Source organism: Spermophilus citellus (assembly GCF_964194105.1).
Source record: "Spermophilus citellus genome assembly, chromosome: 9".
NCBI lineage: Eukaryota > Metazoa > Chordata > Mammalia > Rodentia > Sciuridae > Spermophilus > Spermophilus citellus.
This window is the reverse complement of record NC_138191.1, coordinates 42,768,898-42,793,968: the sequence shown is the minus strand read 5'-3', so window position 1 is coordinate 42,793,968 and position 25,071 is coordinate 42,768,898. Positions and strand designations below refer to the sequence as shown.

Below are 25,071 nucleotides of genomic sequence, written 5' to 3'. Positions count from 1 at the left end.
AAGCTTGCATCTCATATCATACTCAAGAACCAACTCCAGATGGGTTTTTTAAAAACTTGCAAAAATAAATAGCTACTAGATAATATAGAGGAGTAAATAAAATTGTTGAGATGGGAAAGGGCTCTTTCATCAAAACAAAACACGAAACCCACAAGTCATTAAAAAAAAGATATTTAGATTTCACTAACTTTAGACTGGCAAAAGACATTATTATAAGCAAAGTTAAAAGACAAATGACAGACTGGAAGTAAAGATTTGTGATATGCTTAACGGGTAAGAATAAATATCCATAACACAAAATTAATTTTTAAAAATTGAATAGAAAAATGTACACAGTAAATCACAGAAAATTTATAGATGCATAATGGTAACCAATAAATATTTGAAAGAATCATTTTCACTTCATGAGAAAGTATTCTAACTGAATGCAATATTTTTGCCCTCAATATTGGCAAATATTTTTAAAGATTGATGATATTCTGAAGAAGTTCATGCTCACACACTATTGATAGGAAGTAAAACTGATCTTTTTTAAAGAACAATTTGATTTTTTTCTTTTAAAACATTTTTATTTGATTCAAACAATATTTATCTCTCAGAAATATCCCAACTACTCCCAAACACACATTTAAAAATCTTCTTCACAACACTATTTGTAAAATTTGGAAATCATGCTAATATATTTTGCATAGAAATAGTTAAATACACTGTAGAACACTCGTACCTTGGAATACCAGGCAGCAATTCAACAAAATAGAACCATGTGTTCTAATGCAGAAAGATGCCCAGGAAATATTATTTAATTCAAAAAGAAAGCTGTGAAGCAATATGTATGTAACATAATTCCATCGTGATAAAATTATAATGAATATTTAAAATGATTTGAGGAAATGGGTTAAATGTTGACAGTGGTCATTCTTGATGGACTTTAACTTGATGTGATATTTTGATAATGTTTGAATCTTTGCCTAATTACATATTTTATTTTTACTCAGAGAGGAAGAAATGGCATGGCTTAGAAAACCTTTCATGATCTAGAAACTCTCTACCTTTCCAATCATCTTCACTTCTCCCTGCCTATCAATAACTGCTATAGCAACATGGAACTGTATGTCGCTTCTCATACACAACTTGTTTCTTGCATCCTTACTTTTGTTGATGCAGCAAGTTCCATCCTCCACACCATGAAGACTCAGATGCAAACATACACCCAATTCTTATTCATTACTCCATACTCATTTGAGCAGTGCCCATCTCCAAAAAGCCTCCCTTACTCCCCTGGCTGGCCTAGGTGTCCTTCACCAAAGCTATCACAGCATGTTTTTATGTTACATTCAACATTGTATTATAATTGCCACTTGGTCTGTCAATCTCCCCCACTAGACTGGGAGGGCCTTGAAGGTAAGGATAATAGTTAATCCAATCCCCAGCAATTTAGATGTGCTTAGAGCTCCTAGATAATAACTCTGGGGAGGCATGGGCCAAGGCACATCACTGCTATATCCCTGATAACTAATCCAGCATCTGGTAGACACTAGGCACACTGATGAATTAGTAGTGTATCATGAATGAATCAACTGGCCATCTGGCTGCACCTTAATCATCTTCTCTTGAGTTGGCCTGAGTCAATGTCCAATCCTGATTCAAAAACTTCAAGTCTTTGGACTGTATGTGATAGACATAATTCAGCAGAGTCATAGAAAAATAGATGCACAAATGTTGTTCAGAACAATACTTTAAATAATATGGTAGGAGAAGTGCAGGTAACAAGAGAACCAAAATATCCAAATTTAGATATTAATTTCAACTGAACAAACATTTCTGTTAAGTATCTATTCAGTAGTAAAAGATAAATGATATAGAGTCCCTGCAATGGGTTAAATCATATCTTTGAAAAATATATGTTAAAGTTCTAACCCCCACTACCTCAGTGACCTTACTTGGAACTAGGATGGTTGAAGAAGTAATTAGCTAAAAATAGGTCACATTAGTGTCTTTATAAAAAGATAAGAGAAACACAGACTGACTCCCAGGTGATGTGACAAAAGAGGCAGAGATTAGAGTAGTACAGGAACACCAAGGATTGACAACCACTCCCAGAAATGAGGGAGAAGCAAGGAAGATTTCCTTACAGATTTTGGAAGGAATGTGATTCTGCCAGCACCTTGATTTAAGACAGATAGTCTCCAAAACCACAAGGCAATAAAGTTTTATTGTTTTCAAGCCACCCAGTCTGCAGAACTTGATTACAGCAGCCCTAGGAAGCCAACACAGTCTCCATCTCCAGAAGCTCATAGTCTGAGACAAACCTATAACATGAGTGATAAAAACAAAAAATGAAATTATATACAAGATTCAAGATAATACAGAGTAGGGGTAACTCTACAAGAGATCCAGGTGGAAAGCGAATTCGGGTAACATGTTACAGACACAGTGATGTTGACTTTGAGCACAGAGGATGGCTACATCATGACCATTAAACAGGCAGGAAAGGGGAAGGAGAGGATGTTTGTTTAGACATGAGATCTGAAAAGCCTGAAGGATGTGAAATGGCATCACAAGTCCAAAACTGCAAATAATCACTATGCTATTGTGCAAGTACAAGTGGAAGAGGCTGAGAAAATTTAGGACAAAACAAAACAAAACAAAACAACAACAACAAAAAGAAAAATCAAGAAGTGAGGACCAAATTCTGCAGCACCTTGTATGTTGTACTAACAAGCTGAAATTTAGCCATCTCATGATGGGGATCACTGAATTGTTGAGAGGGGGATAGCATGCTCATATCAGAAAGGCCACTCTATAAGCAAATCAAAGAAGGACTCAGAGAAGAATATTGGTGCCACAAGCCTGACAGAAAGACACATTGCTAGGCTGACTTTTTTTATTCCCTATACCCTTGACTTCCTCTTTCCCCCCACACCCTCCATATATTCCCCACCCTCAATTCTGAGTGGACCATCATGCATCAGAAGTACTGTGAAAAGGAGATTAGTCATTTTTCTTTGTCATTTGAGGTTGTAATTAAGACTAATTGGTGTGTGAGGGAAGATACAAAAACAACAATTTTATGCATTTTAAAAAGCTTTATAATTATTGCATTATTTTTCCCAAACCATCCTTAGAACAATTCTGTGACCATGGGGAAAAACATGTTCCATGATGAACTATTTGGATAATTCTGGGGAAAACAAAATAAAATTTTCCTTCTCCTGCTTTTATAGACCTCTTACTGTGCTAATGTATTTGATGGGCAATTTTGTAGAATTCTTCCCTAATGTATTTGAACTTGGAAACTTTCTCTGTAAATGATCGCATCCCAAACTATTAGCACAGTATGAAAGACACTGAGTGAAGTGAGAACTTTCTAACGAGGTACTGATACCTCTTTTTGCTTTAATGCTTAATGAAGAGAACAGCTCTCTTAAGAATGATATAAAAAGAGTTCTCCAATAAGTGGAATATTAGATTAATATTTTGTTTTACTATTAATTTTTTTAAAGGGGAGAAGTTTCACCCATTAATTACATGGCAAACCAAACTGAGAAATAAGGATTGGACTTTCCCCCCTAACCTACATAAAATCATTCATGCTCAGAAGACTACAAAGAGCATTCTTAATCTAGAAATTCCATCCTTGCCCCCAGAAAGAGGTGCCCACTCCAACACCACACCCAATAGTGTGGCTTCCTTTAAGACCTACACTGCACAGGAGTCATAGTAACTTTTGCTACTCTTAATTTTTTTTTTTCCAGAAACAAGAATCAAACATTTTATTTCTCAAAGGAATGGGTCATTAGTGATGTGTGAAGAGCTGTAGGGGACAGTGACAAAGGTAGTCACTGTGTGAGGACATGCTGAGAGGACATAGCTATCTATGCCAGAGAAACCAGAGAGGATATAAGGACTGGAATCAACTAGAATTGAGGATGAGGGAACAAGAAGAAGTCAAGGAAGAAAGATAAGAAAAATAATTCTTCCCTTCTTTATAGTGAACAAATAAACAAGGTGAGGTTGAATATACATGTTATTTTCACATCATTTGACAGTTTATAAAATTTTTTTGCTAATGTCTAATAATTCTCAAAATATTCCTGTGTGATAGATAATATTCATCTTACTTTTAGATTAAGAATGAAGAGACTTGCCCAAGGTCCTACAAATAAGTATCAGAGTTGTAATTTGAACTGAAATCTTTTAATTCCAAGTGCTCTTTCCACCACACCTTAATATCCTGATAAGACCCATTGTATCAGGTTAAAGTTCACTGTCTACAAAAAGACATACTCCAGCTAGTTTAAACTCCCAAGATATCTGTTTCCAAGTGTAAAAATACCTTACTAAATTCTAAATGTGGAGGGCTAAAGATGAGCTTTCAGGAACAACTCCAAGCCCCAGAGTCATGCTGTTCCTTCCAACTGAAGGGACTCCTCAAAAGAAGTCTCTACCTGAGAAACTCTGATGCTACCACAGTCCCTGAAAGCCCAGTGCATGTTACTCAGTATATCTGACTGGCAGAACCTAAACCACATCCTGCCATGGTGTGAATATGGTTTGTCTCTGCTGTTATGAGCAAGCTATGCCATTAACATTCACCAGACACATTTGTGTCATAACTGGGACTACTAGCTCCTCATCATACATCCCTAAACATTGGGGCTACATTCTTAGAAATGCAACATGAGGTGGTTTTGTGTTTGTGTGAACATCAGAGTGTACTTCCCAACCCTGATGGTACAGTTTTCTACATGCCTAGGCTATATGGTATACCTCTTGCTCTTTTTCATTTACAAACCTGGAGAGCATGTTACTGTACTGAATACTATAGGCAACTGGAACTCAATGGTACTTGTGCATCTAAACGTATCTAAACATAGAAAAGGTACAGAAAATTATCATGTAAAAGATAAAAACTGTAGTGCAAACATTTCTTTAAAAGCTAGAAGAAAGGATTTTGAAAGTTTTCACCACAAAAAAATGATAAATATTTGAGGATATAGATATGCTCACCCAGATTCCAACTTTCTCAATGTATACATATACTGAAAGATCACATGGATTCCTGTAAACAGGTACAATTCTATATATAATACAAAAATAGATAAAAATAACCAGTCCATCTGTATAGGACACTTACCATGAATGAAGCAAGCAGGACTGTTGCTCTGGGTGAATCAGAGAACAAGTGGTGAGTGAATGTGAAGACCTAGGACATTACTGTATGCTACTATAGAATTTATAAATACTGTACACTTAGGCTACATTAAATTTATTAAAAATATTTTTCTTTTGTTGATAATAAATTAACCCTTAGTTTACTTTAACATTTTTGCTCTAAAGGTTTCTTTTTTTTTTTTTGGCTTTGAAGTTTTTTTAAACTTTTGACTCTTTTATACTAACAACTGAAAACACAAACACAAGATAGACCATAGGAATTTTTCAGCTCCATTATAATTTTATTTATAAGATTACCATTGTCACATATGCAGTCCGTTGTTGACCAAAATGTCCTTATGCAGCACAAGACTGTACAAAACAAAGAGAGCTAAGTGGGCTTCAATGACAAGAAATAATCTACCAGAGGAAGCTCCTGGCGATCTATTTACCCTCCTAGTCATTAATCCTCAATCATACATTGGTTGAGACTAAGTAAGGATGGAAGATACCCTTCTAGTTTTTTCTTCCCAACCCTGCAGCAGACATTAATAATCAATCACATCACTTTTGTGCTAAAACTAGTTCAATTTCTGATCCCTTTTCAGAATAATGCATCAGGCAGTTAGAAACATTAACTCGAATTAACAGGCAAGCTGAAAATCCTTCACTTAGATTTACTTTAACAAATACAGAAACCTGCTGGTCTCAGTCAGCTATTGCCACAAAGATGATATTTTTTAAAAAATTCAGTGCTTTAGAGCAACACTCATTTACTACTGTTGACACATCTGCCGAGTGGCTGATCTAGACTAGGCATGGCTGTGGCAGCTCTGCTCCATATGTTCCTTGTCCCCCTGTACCAATGGGTTAGTCCAAGCAAGTTCTTCTCAAGGTGATGCAGGAGGCACAAGAGGGCTTTCAGACACACAAGTTCTCTTATGGTTTGGGTTTGGAATTGGCACACTGTCACTTACGCACGTATGTCATTAGCAAGAAATCACAAAGTTGAACCCAAAGTCCAGGGGGCAGGAAATTTATTTCAGTCCCAAGGAGCTATGGCAAAAGGAAGGACTAGTTAAGAACTGGGTCCAGTTATGCAGGCCCTCATGGAGAATCCTTGTCAGCCCATAATAAGATCTCTAATTTTGGACTGGGGCTGTAGCTCACTGGCAGAGCATTTGCCTAGCATGTGTGAGGCACTGGGTTTGATCCTTAGCACCACAGAAAAATAAAAAATAAATTAAATAAAGGCATTCTGCCCATCTACAACTACACACAAAAAAATATTCTCTAATTTCCCTTGTCAACAACTTTGGAAAATCCTTCCCTACTTCAGAAGATATTTGCACATGTCAATTAAAAATGTAGATGCACAGAGTAGTGTATAATGGATCCTGCGGGCACTGAGGGAGCATGTGATTTTCTGCTGTGAAAGTGGTACCCTTGGAATTCTCAGCCCCCACACAGAACATAGCAAGAGTAAGCTTGTGAAAGAAGCCAAGTGTATTAGGAGCAGAAGTTTGCACCCAGCAGGGTACTTACCACATTACAGGCATGTGTGACATCACTTTCACCCAAAGGCACCAATTTGCTTCCAGTACTCCATAATATACACGAGAGAGGTTAATATGTTTAAATATGTGATTTTGATAGTTTTTTACAAATATAACTTAATGGTAATAATAAGTATGGTGCTATAATTTTTGGCTTACTGATGCTATGACTAAAAGAATCACTAACAAAGAATATTTTAGCAATATAATAATGTGAAAACATAGCATTTTAACCATAAATCTTCACAACATGAAAAGTAATTATATAATTTTACAGTCAATTTTGTATTCACTGGCATGATTTTGGCACCAGTGAGAAGAAAATTGTGAATGCATTTGCTGGATTTACCAATACTACAAAGGCCTTTGAAAATTTTTCTACGAAGAAAACAACTTTTTGAACTTACATTGCATACCATAAAACATACAATTTTTATTTGTTAATTTAAAATTTTTTAAAGAAAGATAAGTTTCAAAACACTTGATGTTCCCAATTCCTTTCAATAAAGCTTAGTCTCAGTACAATCACCAAAGATTTTTCTTTCCTCTCTTCCTTCATGTTCCCATTTCTGATCACTAAAGATCATGCGGGAGAGGAGAGAAAGGAGGGGAAAGATATTGGTTTGAAAAATTAGGCCGCAGAATCCTTCTAAAAGAGAATGATCTTTCATTTATAACATCTAGACAGGCTTTTACTTGCAGAAAAATATAAGATGGGTTCAGAAAATGCCAGGAGTGACGTAAAGATGACTAAATTGCTTTTCATAACAAATGAGTTTTTATAGAAGGGGAAGAAGGAATCTGAGAAGAAGATATAAACTGGGAGAGGAGATAAAAGATGTAGAGAAAGAAAACAGGTAGATTGGCAGGAGGTGTAGAAGATACATGGAGAAAATACTTGGAGAAATTCCAACTTGTAGTCAAGGCTCTTGATCTTCAGGAACAGGCATAGCTAATGCCTTGTCCTAAATTTCTTTCTGGGCTCTGCCACAATGTCACACAAACCTGACATCAACCATCACTTCATCATTAAAAGTCTACAACATAGTTCAAAGAAATCAGGAAAAGAAACAGTTCTCTTCAGATTGACCAAGACAAAGAGAAGGGAATATCCATGAATGTTCAGAGAGGAAGAATTTGATAGTAGCAGAAAATATGAAAAGAGATAACCAGGAGAAAAGTAAACAGAGCCCACAAGAAGTGAGTTTCCTTTAGATATTACAGACAGATTTGTTGCCCTAAACAACTCTTTCAATTGAATCAACAATAATGCCGAATAAAATAGGGTTTTAAATATAGTTTAAATTCATCACTGAGCTGGTAGAAAGGAATCTATAAAGTTAAAAAAAATGAAATGCAAGCAGGAATCTGTGTGGTAAGCAAATACCAAACCCTGCAGTAAGGGTTCATGGTGCACCCTAGAGATACATCTAGTGAAACTGAATAATAAACAGGCAGTAAAGATATTCCCAGGTACTTTCCAAGGTAGGGAACCAGATGGGAGACTCCTGCATAAAACTGGTATCTCATAAGACTACCCTCAGAGTAAAAGTAATGAAAAATAAATGTCCCTTTCTGGAAGAAGAAAGTCTGCCCCCATTTGATGGTAGGTACAAGGGGAAAACCCAGAGGGATTCCATGGGGTTCATAGGCTAAATTCACACTAACTCAGTGGTCCAAGCTCTCAGACAGACTATGTAAAGAGGCCCAGGGACTTCCTGAAAAAGAATGATGGCAGCAGAATGAATTTATTGAAGCTCTCCAAACTCATTCAGAAATCCAAGCAGGCAACAAACAAATGCTGGCAAGCTATCCATCCCCAAAAGAAGACCCTACCCAAGTAGAAACCCTGGGAAGCACAGCTGAAGAGAACTACTGAACCTAGGAGAACTCCTCAAAGAGTTCAAGTCATGGTGCAACTCCTGCACCCAGGGATAAGAGAATCAACAAGATTATGGATGTCTTTGCTTCCAAATTGCAGAAATTTGCCCTCATTTCCCATCAGTACCTCCTATTGGCAAACCCACAAGGAATCAGTGGATGTGGGAATCTGTAAAATACGATCCTTAGGTGTCAGCTTTCTTCATTATAGAACAAGGAGTTGAAGGAAGAAGAAGAGGTACGTGGGCCATTGGGTACATGACCAGAACAGTCACCCTTCTCCTCATTGTTATGATCATGGAAAGTAGTCAAGGAATAAGAGTGAGCAGGGCCTCTGCTGACCTGAATTGAACCTGGATTGGTTCAATTGGGGTGGTAAGCCGCTGAAATTTTGAAGTCATTTGTCCTATAGCACAATGATGCTTACCTCTACAGGTTCAAAATTTGGTATTGAAAGAAGAGTTTGAAACAAAACTCAATTCTCCACTTCTGCTGGTGGGTGGGGTCTGTGAAGGTGCAGACCTCTGCAGCCCAGAGAGTCTGTTCTAGTGTTAGTAGCTTATGACAGCAGGGGATGCCTACTGACATCCACTCCAAGGATTACAGCCTGCAAAGTCAGATTCTTCAGCACTACTGTTGAGTGGCATGTTTCAGTTGTTAGCATCACAGCTCTGAATGGTGGGCTATGCCCTTCAGTGCTGCAGTAACCTTCAGCAGCTCACTTCCAACTTCTTTCTGGATTCTTTTCTCGAAGGTCCAAAGAATGAAATTCACAGGACAATGGAAGGCAAGAGTGAAAGGAGTAGGATTTACTCAAGTGTGAAGAACAGCCACAGAACTCTAACAGGGGAAGAGGTGACCCAATAGCATGTGGCTGCTTGAGACTAGGGGTTTATATAGCATTCAGGTCAAATTTATGCTAAGCAGGGTTTGGAAAAGTACTAACACTGTTGGTTAACTCTTGAGTCTGAATTTCCATTCAGGCCTGCCCCACTTCTGTTTTCTGGTTACTTGCCTGCAATCCCAGCTTCCCAGGAGGTTGAAGTCAGCGAACTGTGGATGTTCAGGGGTTCAGAGCTGTGGTGCTGTCAAGCAGGGGTCTGTAACAGACCCCTGCTGGGCTGCCATAGGGTGACAAAAAAAAAATGCCCTGACTTGTCTCTGCCCTGACTCACCATGACTCAGGCCTGTGCTGGCATGGCAGGCTCTGCTTGCTACCTGCACTCCAGCCCACCTAGGCCTCTATTCTGCAGCTCTGGGACAAAGGCTTGGCTTCAGTGTCAGAAATGGGATTCTACTATAACCAAAACCTTCAATGCATAACAATGTTGCCGTGGACAGCAGCAGGGAAACTGTAATTAGACATTAAATGCCAATCCATTTTACACAGTAGGAAGCATTTGGTAAAACTGTCACTATAGTAACCTGGAAGGCAGATCGTCTGTCTAGTAAATTTATAAGCCTCAAGAAAGAGTTCAGAGACCCAAATGTTTTCTTACATGTTTTGATTACAATTGGCTGCTTTCAACAAGGAGCTATAGGAATAATATGAGTTGAGAGATTTAGTTAGCTTCCAGAAAAGAGGAAAAGAGAACAGAATCCAAAATTCAAGTAGAAGGCAATCACTTCCCAACTCCAAAGAATAAAATATAACATTGAGGAAGGTTTTTGCCAATTAAAATTCAGCTTAGAGGCAAAAGTCTGGTCAAGGGTATGAACACCTAAATTCAAATATCAATACCTTCAAATTGATTAAGGGAGCTGGAGCAGAGTTGAACTAACAGTGTGGTAACCAATAAATAATTTCATTTGAGAAGTGGCTCAGCACAAACGTACTGTGTTTTGTGATTTGGGGCATTTTCTTAAAACACAAATTACACGCGCATAACATTCATGGCACCAACCCTCAATATTTAGTTGAGAAGATCATTCAGACATGAATCTATGAATCTAACACATGTAAGGAGAGTTTTTTGGACTTACTGCTGAACTTGTAGTGGATAAAACCATGGGGTTAAGGTTTGTGGGTGGCGTCTATGGTGGAAACATAAAACCAACCCCCTTTTTGTATTTAGCCTTGAAGATGCGTCAAATTCAACCTGAGAAGGACATCATTGTAGAATTTATAAAAAATGACAACTCCAAATATGTCTGCATATGGGAGGCACTTTACATCAGACCGACAGGTACCACAATTGATTGCTACAAGTACTTGGAGCCTTTATACAATGACTATCGAAAAATCAAGAGCCAGAAGAGAAATGGGGAGTTTGAATTGATACATGAAAACGAGTTTATCATGAACTATTGCACAGTGAGAGGGTCTGTGATATCATTCTGCCCGGCTGCAGAAACACTATGTGCTAGAGAAAGCTGAGCAACTGGAGCCTTGAGTTAGTGTTCTAGAAGACATGGATGATGTGGAGTCCAGTGAGGAGGAGAAAGAAGAAGATGAGAAATTGGCAAGAGAATCACTTGAGCCCAGGAGCTTGAGGCCAGCCAGGGCAACAGCAAGATCCTATCTCAATAAAATAAAATAAAATAAAATAAGACATAGAGAAAATAGACCTAAGGAAATAAAAACTAGAAAAGAGAGCTATAGAAATAACACTAAAAACACACAAAAGGAAACCCACCATCCTTAAATAACCTGATAACAAATTATGTTGGAATTCAAGCAGAGAAATCAAATCATAACAGGGATAAAGGAAGATGGTCTCAGCTCATGTAACAAACTTATGGAAGGCAGTAAAGCAAAAGACTCCAAAGTCTGAGAAAAATATTGTGTCAAGAATTTTGTATTTTGCCCAAATTTGCTTAAACTGAAAGTCAATAAACTGGGTGTTGTGGCACATTCCTATACTTGGGAAGCTTAGGTAAAATTGCAAATTTGAGGCAAACCTAAGCAACTCAGAGCCTATCTCAAAAAAAAGAAAAAAATTCTTTAAAGTAAAAGATAGGACTAGGGATATAGCTCAGCGGTAGAGCACACCTAGGTTCAATCCTCAATATCTACACCCCCAAAAATATATAAAGGGAATCAACACTCTTAAGTATGTAATAAAAGTATATAGTGATGAACCTTGTGGGGAGCAGGGGGAGGGAACTTCCTGATAACAAAATTGAATCAAACAAGAAGAGAAAAAAAGGGCAATAAAAGAAATAGTAATAAACATTTTTGAAACTTTAAACAAAATTATAGGAAATGATTATGAGGTCCAAATTTAATATGAACATGGTCTTATGTAGAAATAATAAACAGAAGTAAAGAAACTCAAGTTTGCTGGTTTGATCTATCAGACAGCACTCCCATATAGTCTCTGATTAAAACACTAAGCTAGAGAAAACACCAGCTTCTTCAGTGTTTTCCATAATTGTTCTTAATTTTAAGAGGAATCTTTTAGAATTAAATTCTTATGGGAGGGATTTAAGTTGAGCATTTTTTCAGTTTCATATTAGTTTTCATTCTATTGAATTCAGGTGAAATTTAATTGCTGTATTTGTTAAATATAATCTATGAGTGTGCTTTTGTAAAACTATTTGTGTACATATGTCTCTGTGCTTGAAAGAGATACCTAGAACGAATAAAGTTTACAAGATACTAACAGTACTTATTTCTGGTTGACGGACTTTGAGTCATTTTTATACTTTGTGCTTTTATATAATGCTTTTTTCTTCCTCAATAAACACACTAAATTATTTTTACAAGGAATAAAACCACAAATTACATAAACCACTATACACACACATATGCATGCACCTATGTATTTTGCTTAAGTTTGCAAAAAGAAAGGGTAATTACTTTTAAAAATCAGTTTGTTATTAGAAAGAAAAAGGGAACATTGTTGGAAACAAGATTTATCTCAACATATATTATTGCATGGTTTCATTTTATAATCAATTGTTTTATGTACTCTAAAATATATAAGTTGACAAGCAATCCCTATAAATTTAGCACAAACTAAAAAAAATTATCTCAATTGTATATCAAGTTAGTTATACAGTAGAAAGAGAAGTATTCTTTCAGGTGACTAGAATATATTGAATTTTGATTGTAATTATTTAGTGGAATATAGCCTAAAGACACATAAGAATACAAGATATCTTAAACCTCATTCATTCAATAGTATTGATAATAATATTATAATAATAGTGTTATTATTACTTTGAAATTTATTGATATATTTTGTAGGATAAGTAAATAAGAACTTAATAGTGTTTGGAATCAAAATTCTCAAAATGGAGATTTGAAAAAATAAAGTTTAAAAATTCAAAGAAGAAAACCACTGAGTAGTAAATTAGAACTGGAAATATCAATTTGAATTTGTGGGTTTTTTTTGTTGTATTTTCAAGAACATGTTTTTCCTAGCTGGGTTTTTGAAATTACCTAAAGGCATTAATATGTTAGAAGTAATAAACATGCTTGCACCCCAATTATGGACTCAATGCTATACCTCACAAGAGAAAACTGAGTTCCCCTGAAATACAATTGATTTCAGACCTGAGATAGGAAATATAAAGACACTAAGAGGAAATGATAAGCAACTATTTGTAAATCTGATTACCAGTTGAAATATATAAATCTCTAAGAAAAAATCCTTATCAACAACAACTGGAGAAATAGAAAATGTGAATATTTCTATAACCCTTAAATAAATTTACAACCCATCTTTTATTTCTTGTTTAATTTCTTTCTTCAATGCTCTATAGTTTCCATTATGAGTTCATTCACCTCTTTGATTAAATTCATTCCTAGATTGTGTTGTTTTGTTTTGTTTTTGAGGTATTGTGAATGGGATTGCTTTCCTGATTTCTTAGCAGATTTGATATTGGTGTGTAGAAGAGCAATTCATTTTTGTATGTTGATTTTGTAATCTGCTATTTTGCTGAATTTATTCATTAGATCTAGCACTCTTAGAATGGAGATTTTTGGATATTCTGAGTATAGGATCATATTGTCTGAGAACAGTGATCATTTGATTTCTTTCTCTATTTTTATTCCTTTTATTTCTTTCTATTGTCCAATTGCTCTGGCTAGAATTTCTAGTACTATATTGAATAAGAATGGTGAGAATGGACATCCTTATCTTATTCCAGATTTTAAAGTAAATACTTTCAGCTTTTCCTTGTTCATTATGGTGTTGGCTTTGGGTTTGTCATATATAGCTTTTAAGATGTTGAGGTAGGTCTCATCTATCCCTAGTGTTCCTTCTATCCCTTCAGTTTTCTTATCCTGAATGAGTGCTGAATTTTGTCAAAGGCTTTTTCTGTGTCTATTGAGATGACTAAGGGATTTTAATTCTATTTATGTGGTGAATTACATTTATTGATATTTGTGTGTTAAAACATCCTAGCATCCCTAGGATAAAGCCAAGTTGGTCATTATGTACAATATTTTTAATATGCTGTTGGATAGGATTTGTTAATATTTTATTAAGGATATTTGCATGTGAGTTCACCAGGGATACTGGTCTAGTTTTCCTTCCTTAATGTATTCTTATCTGGTTTTGGTATGATACTGATACTGTGTGATACTAACTTCATAGAATGAATTTAGAAGTGCTCTGTCCTTTTCATTTCATAGAATAATTTGAGAATCATTCACATTAGTTCTTTTTTAAAAGTCTGGTAGAATTCAGCTGAGAATCCATCTAGTACTGAGTTTTTCTTTGTTGGAAAGCGTTTTAGTACTGTGTCTATCTCACTGCTGGTTATTGGTCGGTTTAGGTTTTCTATGTCCCCTTGATTCAATTTTGTCAGGTCACATGTGTCTAGAAATATATTCATTTCTTCCAATTTATTAGAGTAAAAATTTTTTAAATAATCCCTAATTATCTTTAGTTTGGCTAAAGTCTTATCAATCTTATTTATCTTTTCAAAAAACTACTCTTCATTTTGTTGATCCCTTTTTATTGCTTTTTTAATTCTCATTTTCACTGATTTCAGCTCTGATCTTAATTATTTCCTTCCTTCTATTGGTTTTGCAATTGGTTTGTTCTTCTTTATGACAGGCCTTGCATCATTATTTTGGAATTTTTCTGATTTTCTTATGTAGACACTCATAGCTATAAGTTATCCTCTTACAACTGCCTGGTATGTTGTACCACCATACTTGTTTGATTCTAAAATTTTTAAATTTTTTCCTTTGATTTCTTCTACCACTTATTAAAAGTGTATTGTTCAAACTCCATGCATGCATTTATATAGTTTCTGGATACCATTGTGTTCTAATAAGATGCAAGGAATTATATCAATTATTTTGTTTTTGCTATATTTTGGAGAAGGTTCCATGAGGCACTGAAAAGAAAGTGTATTTGGCTGTTGTTAGATGCAATATTCTAAAGAAGTCTTTAAATCCATTTGATTTATAATATTTTTCATATCCAAGGAATCTTTATCAAGTTTATATTTGAATGACATATCTGTGGGTCAGAGAAGTATGCTGAAATCACCCAGTATTATTGTACTAGGGTTTATTTGAGACTCTGAGTAGTGTCTCTTTTGTGTAATTAGGTGCACCAACATTTGCGTTATAAATATTTATTATTATTATATCCTCATGTTGGACTATTCCCTTTACCAGTATGAAGTGACCTTCTTTGTCTTTTTTAAATATTTTTTGGTTTGAAGCCTGTTTTGTCAGATATGAGAGTAGCTACTCTTCCTTGTTTTTAGGCTCCATTCCCATGGTATATCAATTTCTATTCTTTTCACTCTCAGCCTGTAGTTGTCTCTGCCTATAAGGTGAGTCTCTTGCAAACATACAACATATAATTGGTTCTTGTTTTTTTAATCCATTCTTCCAGTCTATGTCATTTAAGTGGAAATTTAATATTATTACAGAGAGATGTTTATTAATTCTTGTCATTTTGACTTATTTCTAATGTTTAATATAGTCCCATTTCTCATTTCCTCAGCAACTCTTCAAATGATATTTGTCCTTTTGTGAGCTCTATGGTTTGTTTTTTATTTCTTCTGAATGAAGTATTTCTTTAAGCATTTTCTGTAATGCTGGCTTAGTGGTCATAAATTCTATTAGTTTCTGCTTGATCTTGGAAGGTTTTTTGTTTTGTTTTGTTTTTTCTTTAATTCTGAAGAATAGCTTTGCTGTACATAACCCTCTTGGTTGACATTTATTTTCTTTTAGGGGTTGTAACACATCATTATAAGCTCTCCTGGATTTTAGAGATTAAGCTGAGAAATCAGAAATAATTGTGGCGGAGCACCATAGAGCAGACTCTTCACCGCGGGAGTGAGCTGCCGAGTTAAATGAAACAGCTGATAAGATGAGTGACAATTTAAAATCTAAGTGATCCGAGAACACACACTGAGCCCTGATCGGCTGAATTCAAGCTCCCGTTCACCTGCTTCCCGCAGACAAGCAGCTGTGACTCAGCATTAATCCATCCGGCTGAAACAACTGGTCAGCCCTTCTCATCCTACGGAGGTAAATGCCTACCGAGCCTTCATAAGTAGTGGCCACAGGTTTGAAACGGGGCTTGGGAGAGACAGTAAGGACCCACCCGTTGCATTGGTCGCCCGGCAAAGGGAAACGAACTGTCGCCATTTGCATGAGACACCACTATGGCAGAGAACTGACGTCATCAGACTGCGGCGGAGGAGATAACTTCATTGAAACCTGTGGCTACAGGTGTGTAATCCCCTAGCCTTCCCTCACCACACATCGGGGAAACCTTAAGGGCCCCTCCCAGCTCTCCTGTGAGTGCTACAGCCAGCCCGAGGGAATCAGAGGTGGTGCGGGACCCGCGGCGTGGGACTACCACTCCCACCAGGGCTGACTGCTGAGGTCTCTTGCACAAGCTACCGGGGACGTGGCTACCGGAGGGCAAGTAAAATTCGCTGAGGATTCTCAGCCCCAAGCTCTACAAACTTAGGGTCTGAGGGAATGGCAAACTGGGAGAGTGTGCCAAGTCATTCATGAAAACAGGGCTCCTGGGAGGAGCAGACCTGGCGTGTAGCCAGTATTGTGATGAGCGGCACCCGTGAGAGGGGCCTGGCTAGAGGAAAAGTGGGAAGTGACTAGACACAAGAGGAGGCCCTAGACACTCAGGATTGGAGACTTGCCCAGTCTGGGAGGAGCTGCTACACAGTGATTGGTTCCCGCATATTGACAGGAGAAACTTGACCTGGTGGGCACAGCGCCACCTACTGGAAGAGAAGTTAATCAAACTCTAAGACTGCATTTATTAGTTTTTTTTCTTTTTTTTATTGATAATTTAAAGCATTACATAGCTCATGATATATCATCTTTCATACATTTGACTCAAATTGTGTTTTGAACTCCCATTTTCACCCCAAATACAGATTGCAGAATCACATCTGTTCCATATTCACATTTTTAGATAATTTTTACATAATGCCATATTAGTGACTGTTGTATTCTGCTACCTTTCCTATCCCCTACTATCCCCCCTCCCCTCCCCTCCCCTCCCATCTTCCCTCTCTACCTCCCCTGCTGTTGTTCAATTCTCTCTCTTTTTTTCCCTCCCCCTTGCCCCTCATAACCTCTTATAATTTTATGTATCATTGAAGGTCTCCTACTATTTCCATGTGCTTTCCCTTCTCTCTCCGTTTCTCTCCCCCTATTTGTCTTTGTTTACTGTAGTCTTTTCCTCATGCTCTTCCTACCTGTTCTGTTCTTAGTTGTTCTCTTTATATCAAAGCAGACATTTGGCATTTGTTTTTTAGGGCTTGGCTAGCTTCGCTTAGCATAATCTGCTCTAATGCCATCCATTTCCCTGCAAATTCTATGATTTTGTCATTTCTTAGTGCTGCATAATACTTCATTGTGTATAGATGCCACATTTTTTTTATCCATTCATCTATTGAGGGGCATCTAGATTAGTTCCACAGTCTAGCTATTGTGAATTGTGCCGCTATAATCATTGATGCAGCCGTATCCCTATAGAGCGCTTTTTTAAGGTCCTCAGGGAATAGTCCGAGAAGTGCGATAGCTGGGTCAAATGGTGGATCCATTCCCAGCTTTCCCAGGAATCTCCATACTGCTTTCCAAATTGGTCTCACCATTTTGCAGCCCCACCAGCAGTGTACAAGTGTACCCATTTCCCCACATCCTCGCCAGAACTTGTTGTTGTTTGACTTCATAGTGGCTGCCAATCTTACTGGAGTGAGATGGTATCTTAGGGTGGTTTTGATTTGAATTTCTCTGATTGCTAGAGATGGTGAGCATTTTTTCATGTACTTGTTGATTGATTGTATGTCCTCCTCTGAGAAGTGTCTGTTCAGGTCCTTGGCCCATTTGTTAATTGGGTTATTTGTTATCTTATTGTTTAATTTTTTGAGGTCTTTGTACATTCTGGATATTAGGGCTCTATCGGAGGTGTGGGGGGTAAAAATTTGTTCCCAGGATGTAGGCTCTCTATTTACCTCTTTTATTGTTTCTCTTGCTTAGAAAAAACTTTTTAGTTTAAGTAAGTCCCATTTGTTTATTCTTGTTGTTAACTCTTGGGCTGGCTATGGGTGTCCTATTAAGGAATTTGGAGCCCGACCCCACAATATGTAGATCGGAGCCAACTTTTTCTTCTATCAGACGCAGTGTCTCTGATTTGATATCTAGCTCCCTGATCCCTTTTGAGTTAATTTTTGTGGATGGCAAGAGAAAGGGATTCAATTTCATTTTGTTGCATATGGATTTCCAATTTTCCCAGCACCATTTGTTGAAGATGCTATCCTTCCTCCATTGCATGCTTTTAGCCCCTTTATCAAATATAAGATAGTTGTAACTTTGTGGATTAGTCTCTGTGTCTTCTATTCTGTACCATTGGTCCACCTGCCTGTTTTGGTACCAGTACCATGCTGTTTTTGTTACTATTGCTTTGTAGTACAGTTTGACCTCTGGTATCGCTATACCGCCTGATTCACACTTCCTGCTTAGAATTGCTTTTGCTATTCTGGGTCTTTTGTTTTTCCATATGAATTTCATGATTGCTTTGTCTATTTCTACAAGAAATGCCGTTGGGATTTTGATTGGCATCGCATTAAACCTGTAGAGAACTTTGAGTAATATCGCCATTTTGATGATGTTAGTTCTGCCTATCCATGAACAGGGTACATTTTTCCATCTTCTGAGATCTTCTTCTATCTCTCTCTTTAGGGTTCTGTAGTTTTCATTGTATAAATCTTTCACCTCTTTTGTTAGGTTGATTCCCAAGAATCTTATTTTCTTTGAGGATATTGTGAATGGAGTGGTTTTCCTTATTTCCATTTCAGAGGTTTTGTTGCTGATATACAGGAATGCCTTTGATTTATGCGTGTTGATTTTATAACCTGCCACTTTGCTGAATTCATTTATTAACTCTAGCAGCTTCTTTGTAGACTCTTTTGGGTCTGTTAAGTATATTATCATGTCATCCGCAAATAGCGATAGTTTAATTTCTTCTTTTCCTATTTTTATGCCTTTAGTTTCTTTTGTCTGTCTAATTGCTCTGGCTAGTACTTCGAGAACTAAATTGAATAGAAGTGGTGATAGAGGGCATCCCTGTCTTGTTCCAGATTTTAGAGGGAATGCCTTCAGTTTTTCTCCGTTTAGGATGATGCTAGCCTGAGGATTAGCAAATATAGCTTTTACAATGTTGAGGTAAGTTCCTGTTATCCCTAGTTTTTCTAGTGTTTTGAACATAAAGGGATGCTGTACTTTGTCAAATGCTTTTTCTGCATCCATCGAGATGATCATGTGGTTCTTGTCTTTAAGTCTATTGATGTGGTGAATAGCATTTATTGATTTCCGTATATTGAACCATCCTTGCATCCCAGGAATGAATCCTATTTGATCATGGTGCACAAGTTTTCTGATATGTTTTTGTATTCGATTCGCCAGAATTTTATTGAGAATTTTTGCATCCAAGTTCATTAGAGATATTGGTCTGTAGTTTTCTTTCTTTGAAGTATCTTTGTCTGGTTTGGGGATCAAAGTGATGTTGGCCTCATAGAATGAATGTGGAAGAGCTCCTTCTTTTTCTATTTCTTGAAATAGCTTGAAAAGTATTGGTATTAATTCTTCTTTGAAGGTTTTGTAGAACTCCGCTGTATACCCATCCGGTCCAGGGCTTTTCTTGGTTGGTAGTCTTTTGATGGCTTCTTCTATTACTTCTTTTGTTATTGGTCTGTTTAAATTGTGTGTGTCTTCCTGTCTCAATCTGGGCAAATCATATGCCTTAAGAAATTTATCGATATCTTCATTATCTTCTATTTTATTGGAATATAGGGTTTCAAAATACTTTCTAATTATCTTCTGTATTTCTGTAGTGTCTGTTGTGATATTGCCTTTTTCATTCCGTATGTTAGTAATTTGAGTTCTCTCTCTTCTTCTTTTCGTTAGCATGGCTAAGGGCTTGTCTATCTTATTTATTTTTTCAAATAACCAACTTTTAGTTTTATCAATTTTTCAATGGTTTCTTTTGTTTCAATTTCATTGATTTCTGCTCTAATTTTAATTATTTCTTGTCTTCTACTACATTTGCTGTTGTTTTGCTCTTACTTTTCTAGGTTTTTGAGGTGTTGCGTGAGTTCATTTATTTGTTGGTTTTTTCTTTTTTTGAGGTAAGAACTCCAAGAAATGAATTTCCCTCTTAAAACTGCTTTCATTGTGTCCCATAGATTCCAGTATGTTGTGTCTGTGTTATCATTTGATTCTAAGAATTTTTTCATCTCCTCCTTTATGTCTTCTATAACCCATTGATCATTCAATAACATATTGTTCATTTTCCATGTGATGTAGGATTTTTCCTTCCTTCTTTTATCATTGATTTCCAATTTCATCCCATTATGATCAGATATGGTGCATGGTATTATCTCCACGCCTTTATATTTACTAAGGGTTGCCTTATGGCATAATATATGGTCTATCTTTGAGTAGGATCCATGTGCTGCTGAGAAGAACGTGTATACACTTGATGATGGTTGATATATTTTATATATGTCGGTTAAGTCTAGGTTATTGATTGTGCTGTTGAGTTCTATAGTTTCTTTATTCAGCTTTTGTCTAGAAGATCTGTCTAATGGCGAGAGCGGTGTGTTGAAGTCACCCATAATTATTGTGTTGTGGTCTATTTGACTCTTGAACTTGAGGAGAGTTTGTTTTATGAACATTGCAGCTCCATTGTTTGGTGCATACAAATTGATGATTGTTATGTCTTGTTGGTGGATGGTTCCTTTTAACAGTATATAGTTACCTTCTTTATCCTTCTTGATTAACTTAGGTTTGAAGTTGATTTTATTCTATATGAGTATGGCCACTCCTGCTTGCTTCCGAGGGCCATGTGAGTGATATGATTTTTCCCAACCTTTTACCTTCAGCCTGTGTATGTCTGTTCCTATCATATGAGTCTCCTGAAGGCAGCATATTGTTGGATTTGTTTTTTTGATCCAGGTTACTAGCCTATGTCTCTTGATTGGTGAGTTTAGGCCATTAACATTTAAGGTTACAATTGAGATATGATTTGTACTTCCAGTTATGCTTCTTTATTTATTTATTTTAGTTTGGCTAGTTTTGCTTTTTGGTTATTTTCCTCCCCCTTTACTGAGATACCTCCTGCTGTTAGTTTTGGGCACTATTTTTCAATTCCTCTTCTTGTAGTGTTTTGTTCAAAATGCTTTGCAGAGCTGGTTTTCTTGCTGCAAATTCTTTTAGCTTTTGTTTATCGTGAAAGATTTTAATTTCATTGTCAAATTTGAAGCTCAGTTTTGCTGGATATAGTATTCTTGGTTGGAATCCATTATTTTTCAGCGTTTGAAATACATTATTCCAGCATCTTCTCGCTTTCAAAGTTTGTGATGAGAAATCAGTCGTTAACCTAATTGGTTTACCCCTGAATGTAATCTGCCTCTTTTCTCTCGTAGCTTTTAATATTCTCTCCTTGTTCTGTACGTTGGCTATCTTCATAATTATAAGTCTTGGAGTTGGTCTATCATGGTTTTGAATGTTTGGGGTCTTGTAGGCTTCCAGGATTTGGCAATCCATTCCATCTTTCATCTCTGGGAAGTTTTCTAGAATTATTTCATTTAATATGCTGTCCATTCCTTTGGTTTGAATCTCTGTGCCTTCTTCTATCCCTATGACTTTCAGATTTGGTTTTTTTATGACATCCCATATCTCTTGAATAGATTGCTTGTGGGATTTAAGCATCTTTTCTGTGTTGACTATATTCTTTTCAAGTTGATAAACCTTGTCTTCATTATCTGATGTTCTTACTTCTACTTGATCAAGTCTATTTGTAATATTCTTGTTTGAGTTTTTAATTTGGTTTATAGTTTCCTGCAATTCTAGGATTATTGTTTGATTTTTTTTTAAGATCTCTATCTCCTGGTAGAGCTCGTTCTTTGCCATTTGAATTTGTTTGTTTAATTCATTTTCAAAATATACTTTTATTTCTTGGACTTGCTGTCTCATGTCTTCTCTAATATTCCTTTCCATTCGAGTTACATATGCCTTGAGTTCTTTCCCTATCCCTGTTTCTGATGTTTCTATGTCCTCCTGTAGAATTGAGTTGTCTTGCATTGTTTGTAATCCTTTTTTCCCTTGTTTTCTCATGTTGCCCACGTTACTTTCCAGCTCTTTTTGATTGTCGTGTTTCTGCTCTCTTCTAATGATTTGTTTTGTTTCTGTATTACTCTGATGTCTCTCCTTTGTGTTGTTAAACTATGCCTGCTAACGAGGATTCCACTGGGAAGGAATTCCGATGTCCGAGCTCCAGTGACGACACTACTCTGCTATGACAGGCCCCAGTCTCCTTGCCAGGGTGCCCTAATGGGGGGGTGTGACTGGACTGTCTCTGTTTGGTTTCAGCTCCTGGTCGCGGCAGGCGGGCAGTCTCCAGCCACCCAGTATCACTGGCCGCGGGCCGGTGATCAGTCGCCAGCAGGTGGGCGTTCTCCTACCACCCAGTTACGCCCAGTGGGTGAACTGTCGCCGGCGGGCCTGCAGTTTACAGCTGCCCAGTCGCGAGGGCCTTGCCTCTAGTCTCCTGGTTTCTCCTGCTAGTCTTGGTTTCTCCTGTTTTGTTGTTGCAATCTGTCGGAGAGTGGCGGTGGATACTTCAGCTCTCCAAGATGGTGGCCGCTGGTTGCCTTAGTGGAGTGTCCCTTGTGGGGGATGGGACTGTACCGCTTCCTTCCCCGTCTGCAATCCCGACACCCATAGCACAAGTTAATAACAAGAATCAACAAATGGGACTTACTTAAACTAAAAAGTTTTTTCTCAGCAAGAAAAACAATAAGAGAGGTAAATAGGGAGCCTACATCCTGGGAACAAATTTTTACTCCTCACACTTCAGATAGAGCCCTAATATCCAGAGTATACAAAGAACTCAAAAAATTAGACAATAGGATAACAAATAACCCAATCAAAAAATGGGCCAAGGACCTGAACAGACACTTCTCAGAGGAGGATATACAATCAATCAACAAGTACATGAAAAAATGCTCTCCATCTCTAGCAGTCAGAGAAATGCAAATCAAAACCACCCTAAGATACCATCTCACTCCAGTAAGATTGGCAGTCACTATGAAGTCAAACAACAACAAGTGCTGGCGAGGATGTGGGGAAAAGGGTACACTTGTACCTGCTGGTGGGACTGCAAATTGGTGCGGCCAATTTGGAAAGCAGTTTGGAGATTCCTGGGAAAGCTGGGAATGGAACCACCATTTGACCCTGCTATTGCCCTTCTCGGACTATTCCCTGAAGACCTTAAAAGAGCATGCTACAGGGATACTGCCACATCGATGTTCATAGGAGCACAATTCACAATAGCTAGACTGTGGAACCAACCCAGGTGCCCTTCAATAGATGAATGGATAAAAAAAATGTGGCATCTATACACAATGGAGTACTATGCAGCAATAAAAAATGACAAAATCATAGAATTTGCAGGGAAATGGATGGCACTAGAGCAGATTATGCTTAGTGAAGCTAGCCAATCCCTAAAAAACAAATACCAAATGTCTTCTTTGATATAATGAGAGCAACTATGAACAGAGCAGGGAGGAAGAGTAGGAAGAAAAGAGTAACATTAAACAGAGACTGGGCCTTTTAGATTTCTCTTGGCAATATGTCCTACAGTGATCTAGATTGACACCATTCCCATAGGTGTGTTATCCATAACCTTTTTTTAACTCTTGTTTTGTTCTAGGAGTGGATAATGATGAGTGGGACTGAGGCCTTCCCACCACCCATCCCTGAAGCATGATAATTACTTTGGAATTTTCATCTCTTCTCTTTGTATTAAAGTGTTGCTGAAGTTTGAGCATGGTTAATTTGTGTATGGAAGAAGATGCACTGACTCTTGGTTAGATTTACTTTGGTGGCAGAGTCTCTACTCTGTGAACATGTAGTATCCTTATTGATCCACAGCACCTCACAGAAAAGGGGGAAATAAATAACAACCAAAGCAAATATTATACAGTATTAAAATAAATACCCAGTGCCTTCTATGACATTTACAACACTAATTATCACAAAAATAGAAATAGTGAATTCATCAATTAAATAGCTGTGAACTATATCTGGCATTAAAGTAAACAGCAGCTGTTAACTATGAGACCTACTGTACTAAAACTGCAATAACCTTCATGGTGGAAGCAGAGCTTTATAAACCAAATAGTTTTAAAAACTAGTAAAAATACAATTTGTTAAGAGATATGAAAATATGATATGAAGGTAGAAGATAATTTAGAATGTTCAAAATGTGAACAGCAAAAACACAGAAAAAGACATTGCAAGTAATGGTTATAAAGAAGGAGGAAAACAAAGTAAAAGGATAGAAAAAGAGAAAGAAGAGAATTTGACAGAATAAAGGAAAGAAAGAAACAAGCACACAAACAAAACAAAAATAAACAAACCAAAATCCTAACCCTCAAAAGACAAGGCAAGAAAAAATAGCTACATTTTAAAATGACAAAAATGAGTGGGGAAGAACTAAATATGTATATGTATATACATCAATGAAGGAATCAGTACAAGAACATTTTTAAAAAGGAAAAACAGTTAATGAGAATGGCTGAGCACTGTCAAACTGTTCTTCTTTCAGTTTCTTCTTGGGCTGTATACTGGGGCATGGGGCAGGGAGGGAGTGAGGAAGGGCTGGGGGTGTTAATCTCTTCCTCTTTTTGTGTTGCTCAACAAGCTGCTAGTTGGAGTGATCTAAAACTGAAGCTGGTTGAAATAGCACTTAGCTTCCTTTCTCATCTGTGTATTGTAGGAAGGAATAGAAAACTGTCAGTTGGAGTTTCATCTGCACAGATAAGATAGATTCTCTCCCAGGGTGGGGTTATTGCAAAGTTCTATAAGGGGAGTTCTGGTGGTTGGCACTTAGGTCTAATCAGGCCTTAAGAGCTTTGTTGAATATTATCTGCTCCGGAGAGATTAGATCAACGCAACTCTAGGGCCTGGCAGATGCCAGTTGCTGCTAGGAGTCTATTTCTCTGGAGACACACAAGAATTCCA

At 37.1% G+C, this 25,071-nt stretch overlaps 1 pseudogene across 1 annotated transcript; it reads left to right on the top strand.

Annotated features, from left to right (window-relative positions):
- Positions 1–7,423: 7,423 nt before the first annotated feature.
- On the top strand, positions 7,424–23,815 carry LOC308655479 (pre-mRNA-splicing factor 38A-like; annotated as a pseudogene). The gene is made up of 4 exons: positions 7,424–7,450; positions 8,803–8,829; positions 10,409–11,053; positions 23,759–23,815. The product of its transcript is annotated as a pre-mRNA-splicing factor 38A-like (transcript).
- The last annotated feature ends 1,256 nt before the right edge of the window (positions 23,816–25,071 follow it).